The sequence below is a fragment of the Canis aureus genome, chromosome X, assembly GCF_053574225.1.
Source record: "Canis aureus isolate CA01 chromosome X, VMU_Caureus_v.1.0, whole genome shotgun sequence".
Classification (NCBI taxonomy): Eukaryota; Metazoa; Chordata; class Mammalia; order Carnivora; family Canidae; genus Canis; species Canis aureus.
This window is the reverse complement of record NC_135649.1, coordinates 90955070-90962414: the sequence shown is the minus strand read 5'-3', so window position 1 is coordinate 90962414 and position 7345 is coordinate 90955070. Positions and strand designations below refer to the sequence as shown.

Below are 7345 nucleotides of genomic sequence, written 5' to 3'. Positions count from 1 at the left end.
CATGCAGGGAGCCCAATGTGGGACTCGATCCCGGGACTCCAGGATTGCACCCTGGGCTGAAGGCAGGCGCCAAACCGCTGAGCCACCCAGGGATCCCCTGTCAATTTTTTAAAATGTTCAAGAAACAGGGGCACCTGAGTGGCTCAGAGGTTGAGTGTCTGCTCAGGTCATGATCCTGGAGTCCCGGGATCGAGTCCCACGTCAGGCTCCCTGCATGGAGCCTGCTTCTCCCTCTGCCTATGTCTCTGCCTCTCTCTCTGTGTCTCTCATGAATAAATAAATCTTTAAAAAATGTTCAAGAAACATTTATCATATGATCTATCCATTAAATTCCTAGGTATTTATTTACCCAGAGAAATGAAAGCATGGGTCCCTACAGATATTTGTCCATGAATGGCTACAATAGCTTTATTTGTAATAGCCAAAAATTATAAATGACACAAATGTCTATCAACAGGTGAATGGATAAACAAATTGGGATGAACTATTCACACACACACACACACACACACACACACTAACATGGATGAACCTCAAAATGCTGAGTGAAATAAATCCAGACCAAAGAAAAACATGTACTGTGTGATACATTTATAGAAAATTCTGGAAAATACAAGCTCCACCATGTGGCAGTAATGAGATCAGTGTGGCCTGGGGCCAGGGGTGGGGATAAGGTGGAGCAGAAGGGAGGGGGCAAAGGGACACAAAATTTTGGGGTAGGGGTGCTTTGTTCATGATCACAATGGTGCTGATGGTTTCCCTGGTGTAGCTTATGTCAAAAGTTATCAAGTTGTGCATTTTGAATATGTGCAATGTATTGTGTCCCGAATGTATGTACAGACCCATCAGTTCCATTCGGGAGAGACATGAAAATATCTGTTCCACAGAAACTTGTGTTCAAAGGTTCACAGCAGCATTACTCATAATAGCCCCAAAGTAGAAGCAACCCCAAGGTCCATCTAGTGATGAATGGATAAAGAAAATGTGGTACGTCTGTACAATAGAATATTACTGGATAACAAAAGGAAAGTGCTGGCACATGCTACAACATGGATGAGCCTGAAAAACATGCTAAGTGAAAACAGCCGGTCAGAAAAGATCATATGTTGGTATGATTCTACTTCCATGAATATAAGTAAGAGCCCCATGTATAGACACAGAAGGTAGATTACTGGTTCCCTCGGGATTGGGGAGAATGTGTGGATATTGTGGAGAAATAAGGCGTGACTACTAATGGGTGCAGGGTTTCTTTTGGGGGATGATAAAAATGTTCTAGAATCGGTTGCACAGCTCTGCAAATATACTGAAATCACTGAATTGTCCATTTAAATAAGTGAATTGTAGGAAGTGAATTATATTTCAAGCTGTTATAAAAATCTTTATGTCCACCATTTTTTGTTCATTATTTTTTAAAAGGTATATTTTGAAAAAATAGTGAAAGGGAATAAAGGGGAAAGGAGAGAAAATGAGTGGGAAATATCAGAAAGGGAGACAGAACATGAGAGACTCCTAACTCTGGGAAACGAACGAGGGGTGGTGGAAAGGGAGGTGGGCGGGGGTGGGGGTGACTGGGTGATGGGCACTGAGGGGGGCACTCGATGGGATGAGCACTGGGTGTTATGCTACATGTTGGCAAATTGAACTCCAATTAAAAAAATATGTAAAAAAAAAGGAAAAAATGTCAAGAATGCAAAAATAAATAAATAAAAGGTATATTTTGTGTCACTGAGTTCTTCCGAGTCTACCCAAAGCATGATGATTGATTTAAAAAGTGAAGAAAGTTCTTGTGCAAGTTAGCAAGAACTGTGTCACATTTTCCTACATAAAGTTTATTCAGGTCGTGACATTGTATGAAGGGTGGTTGAATTCCTTGAATTCTTAACACACCCGCTGTGGCTTAAGAGTCATTTCCCTTTGACGGAATTGTCATCTCTGTATATGCTAACGTTTTAAGATTTTGCTACTATAAGCAATCGTGTGCTTTTCCTGGCACTGCGATTGCAAGCGCCAAGTCACCGAAGGAAGGGAGTATCTCTGTTTCTAAACTTTTCGTTAAAGTGTAAGAGACACACAGAAAGTGCTCGGATCATAAACATGGCTTTGATGGATTTTCTCAAACTAAGCCTACTCGTATCACTAGCACCCAGATCAAGATATAGAATGTTCCCAGCGCCCTAGAAACTCCCTCACGTTCAGAAGAGAACGTCTTTTTTTTTCTAACTATGGTAAGGAAAATAACATAAAACTTATCATGTTGGGATCCCCGGGTGGCTCAGCGGTTTAGCGCCACCTTCGGCCCAGGGCCTGATCCTGGAGACCCGGGATCGAGTCCCGCATCGGGCTCCCTGCATGGGGCCTGCTTCTCCCTCTGCCTGTGTCTCTGCCTCTCTCTGTGTGTGTCTCTCTTAAATAAATAAAATCTTTAAAAAAAAACTTATCATGTTAACTGTTGGCAAGTACACGGTTCAGTAGTGCTAAGTATATTCGTGTTGCTGTGCCTTCAATCTCCAGAACTTTTCCTTCTTGCAGATCTGGAACTCTCTGCCCATTAAACCAACTCTCTCTCTCAACCTGCTGGCAGCCCCTGATACCCATTCTAACTTTGTTTTTGTTTCATTTCTCTTTCTGAGTGTGATTACTTTAGATGCTTCATGTAAGTAGAATCATACAAGATTTTTTTGTCTCTTTGTGACTGGCTTATGTCACTCCGCATGATGTCCTCAAGCTTTGTCCATGTTGTGGCACGTTCAGAATCTCCTTCCTTTTTTTCCAAGGCTGAATAACGTTCCAGCGTCTGGATATATCACATTCTGTGGAGCTGCTCATCTGAAGGTGGACATTTGGGTTGCCTCCGTGTCTTGGTTACTGTGAATAAGGCTGTTATGAACAGGGGTGCAAATATGAGAATTTCTTTTAATACTAAAAATAGCAGACATTTATGACATGAATGTCAGGCATTGTTCTAAAGGCTTTACGGACATGATCTCATTTAATCTTCCCAGGAACAGAATGAATTAGGAAGCACTCTCATTATCCTCATTTTACAGATTAATAAACTGAGCAACAAGAAGGTTAAGCAACTTTCCCAAGGTCACACCAGTGGAGCTGGGATTATCACTGAATGGGACTGAGCCCAGGGCTACACACTTAACCACCTCTACCACACTATGTGGCCTCTATTTGCAGGAGTGGGGGGAAACTAAACATAAATAAATATATTTCTGTGTTACCTGAATAGCTTTATAGTGATCATTACATTCTATATTTTCTTTTTTTTTAAAGATTTTATTTATTTATTCATGGAGACACAGAGAGAGAGAGAGAGAGAGAGAGAGAGAGGCAGAGACACAGGCAGAGGGAGAAGCAGGCCCCATGCAGGGAGCCCGACATGGGACTCAATCCCAGGTCTCCAGGATCACGCCCTGGACTGAAGGCGTCGCTAAACTGCTGAGCCACCCGGGCTGCCCCATTCTATATTTTCTTAAATGAGCCTTACTTTACACTGGTCCAACCAGTATAATGTGGTCCAAGTGACGTCTCTGTTTTAGACCTAAACCTTACAGAAATCCTGGTGGCTTCTGTTTTTGCATTCTCGGATCCCAGTTATCAGGCTGTCACAATGCCCAGGAAAGATAACTGAATGATTAGAAACCACAAAAGAGAAGCTCTGTAGTTGAGAGGCTATCTTGTACTGGCTAGCCCCAGCAAAGTTCCCGGATGAACACAGCTACATGGACCACTCCAGCCAACTTTATGGGAACAGAAACCATGCAGCTGACCCTTACTTCAATTCTTAATCCACAGAATTATAAAAAAATAATAAATTGTCATATTTTTTTTTAAAAATCACCTCTTGAACACTATCTCTTTTAAAATGTTTCCATAATGGTGTTACAAAGTATCTCCCATAAAGTATTGCCCATGTGAGGGTCCATAAAATGTTCAGGCCTCCCAACTGCAGTCCACTTTAATTAAAACCATGAGCATTCCCTCTCAGAGCCCCCAGTTTCTTTCAATTTTGACTCATTTACAAACTGCAATATCATAAAGCATATTTATTAAGCACCTGACCTTCTAAAGCTCCTTTTCTTGTTCCGGCCAAATATTTCAGATATGCTATACATTGGAAAGAAGAAATCAAAATTAGCTTCATGTACTCAATTCTATAAAAAGTTATTAGCAATTAATACAGACTTAAGGGGGAGGGGAGTAATTAGCCCTCTTGGCCTGAAAATTAATAGGTCCTTTTCATTATACTCCTAAGGGGTATTTTGCCCAATAACATTCCATCTCAGATTAATGTAAAACGAAAACTACATTATTTGAGAATGCCGGCTACAAAACGATTACAAACCACAAATCTCACAAAGATTAACAGGGAAGGAAGATCAAGCGGAACAACGAACTATTAATAATTCTAAACAGGATGAAGGTAATAAAATCAATGTGTCAATCATTCTTACCAGAATAAAGAAGCCACGATATTTTTTGAGGGCATGGCCAGACTTAAGCAAAGTAAGAGTTGGTGAAGTTCTTTATAGGTCAGCCTCTAGGTAGTTACTAGGTAGCTACACGAAAAATGAAAGACACTCTGGAAGCTCCAATTTTACAAGGTGCGGGCCACCACGCAAAGATACTCCCTCTTCTTCGTTTCTAGAGACCATGGTCTCCCCTTTCCTGTACAGAAAGCCAAGCACTGCGCAAGGTTAAGGTGTATCAATGATTCTGAGCCAACCGCTAGGGGACAGAAGCAGACCAGCTGACCCCCAGGTTACCCTGAGAACCCACTCACCCCTGCAGCAACTCGAGATAGACTGCAGATAATTGCCTCCTACATGTTCACCGGAATTTGAGTTTATCATCTTTCCAAGAACCGGAAACCAAGATGAAATTGCCCAGTTTTTCTTGCGCATCTGTTCTGATGCTTCGGTCACCATTTGGTAAGAAATATTTCTGCAGGTGCCAAAGGTAGCAGCTGCACAAGTACACTGCAATCCCGATTCCTTTTCTGTTCCCCTCCAGCTCCAGCCTTACTGGCCCCTGCACCCTTGTTGCTGCTTGGTTTACTCTGGCTTATGCTTGCGGTTACCTCATCATGGGGCAGCTCGTGGTCTCTGGGATCCCAGAAGCGATATCCAAATAAGTCTGGTTTTATAAGGCCACCCATTGCCATACACACTCAATCTCTTCTAGTCATGTCACAGCAGGATAGAGTTTGCTTCTTCGGCTCTGTAATACCAGGTTGATGTTTAGCCAAGTTGCAAAGGAACGAATAAACAAGTATCAAAGGTGTGTAATAAATCATGGCATTCATACCAATTTCTGAAACTCTTACCCCACGCAAAGGCACAAAGACGTACCTTCTGTAGAGTACACACTAGAAGCTGGATTGTGAAATACCCTCAACAATTCCATTCATATATCACTATGATTGTCTATACACGGAGGAGAAATAAACACTCATGTTGTTTCATTCAACAAACTGGGCATTTAATATGTGTCAGATTAAAGATGCATAAAATATGAACCCTGTCCTCATAGAGCTCTCAATCAAGTGGGAAGCCCAATACAAGAAAGGAAAAATATCATAAATAAATAGAATATTACATTCTGTGTGAAAGCAGTGATTTGGAAGGGGTATTGCTTAGGCTGGGAGTGGGAACCACAATGGGGGGAATCAGATATCAGAGAATGCTTTGCTTCCTGGGGAAAGGCACCCTGAGTCTAATGTTAAAGGATGAATACAGGCAGCCAGGCAGAGAAAAGGTAGAAGAATGTTAGAGCCAAGGCAGACATTTGGAGTAAAAGGCAAGGAGACAAGAATAGGATGGTGCTGGGGTGGGTGGTGGGCAGGTAGCATAAGTGGCGCTGTGTTGCTGCCGTGTTCAGTGAGAGTTGTAAGACACAGCAGGAGGAGTGGAGACAGGGACTGAGCTCCATGGGCCTTATACACCAGGCTAAGAATCAGGGACCTTGCCCTGTAGCGAACAAAGAGCTGGACAACTGTTTGAGTAGGGGAAAGTAATCATTCCAGAAGGATTTGAGGGTCAGGAGATTAAGGCCAGAGAGACAAAGGAAAAAGTGGCTACGATTATCTGGGCATGATGCAAACCTTAGCTAAGGCAATGATAGTTGTCATGGAAGAGGGTCACACTTGGTGGAGTCTGGCAATTGATTGGATGTAGGAAAGGGGGCCAAACAAGGTATCAAGGTCGACTCTTAGATTTCTAGCTTGAATGACAGGGAGGGTGGTGGGGCCACCATGGAGATGGAAGATACATGAACAGGAACAGGGCTGGCAGACAGCAATAAGTATGAGAGGTTAAGTCTGGCTGCCTCAGAGACATGTAGGTGCAGATGCCTGAAGGACATATGAATATCAGCCAGGTGAGCCTGGTTTGGCTTCAGAGGTTGTTCAGGCTACACTCTTAAGTAACCGATGGCAGACAATAAGGGATGGAGGAGATTTTTCCAGAGCAGAAGGAGAAGGACTGAGCAGTTGGAGTACCCCAGCGTTGAAGGATAGATGGAGGATGTGGGTCACCAGGCTGGGGCAGAGAAGGAATGGCCAGAAGCAAGCACCTTGTAGTAGAAAGTTTTGAGAAGGACCTCACATCACATACTGGAAGCATCCCAATATCCTATTCATGTCGTTCAGTTAGTAAATATGGGGGTGCTTAGCTATGCTATGGGGGGCACAAGAACTCTACTACAGGACTCTTGACCTCAAGAGCCTTCTAACCAATTGGAGAAACAAAATTCACTCATAAAAGAGGTTAAATAAAAGCCTAAAGAAAAGGCAAACAGCTGGGGAGGGTGGGGTCTAGGAGACCCTGTGGGAGCGAAGGAATCAAGACTTCAAAGAGAAATAGGACCTGGCTGACCTTGGGGGCCAGATGGGCCATGGTGGGGAACTCTCCAAGGAATGAGGACATGACCACAAAGCCCAAGAAGAGGAAAGGCTAACGTCTACTGAGGATAGAGCAGCGATGTCGCATTTTAGAACACGGACAAATCTTCCTGGAAAGGTAGGTCATAGCCAGGTCTGAAAGGGCATGAATGCCCACTTGGGGAGTTCAGAGTGTGTATAAGGGAAAATGGGAAGTTCAGTCCTGGAAAAGGATTGCCTTCATTAACCAAGTGTGAATTCTCCAAAGAGGAGTGAGAAGAAATGTTTCTGACCTTCAGAGAGAAATGAAAGCAGCATTTTAGAGAAACTAATACAATGCTGGTATATCTTTTATTTCCTAATTTTGAAAAAGTCTGACAAATCCAATGTTTATTTTATTTTCGGAAGATATAATCTATCTGCTCTTTTTCTTTTGTCAAATTTCCTGGCAACTGT

The 7345-nt window shown here is 42.8% G+C and overlaps 1 long non-coding RNA gene across 1 annotated transcript; it reads right to left on the bottom strand.

The window, feature by feature from the left end:
• Nucleotides 1-251: 251 nt before the first annotated feature.
• Nucleotides 252-5004, bottom strand: LOC144307854 (uncharacterized). The gene is made up of 3 exons (XR_013374542.1): nt 4464-5004; nt 4072-4116; nt 252-2877 (listed from the first exon to the last, which is right to left on the bottom strand). It is a non-coding gene; the product is annotated as an uncharacterized LOC144307854 (long non-coding RNA).
• Between the last annotated feature and the right edge of the window lie 2341 nt (nt 5005-7345).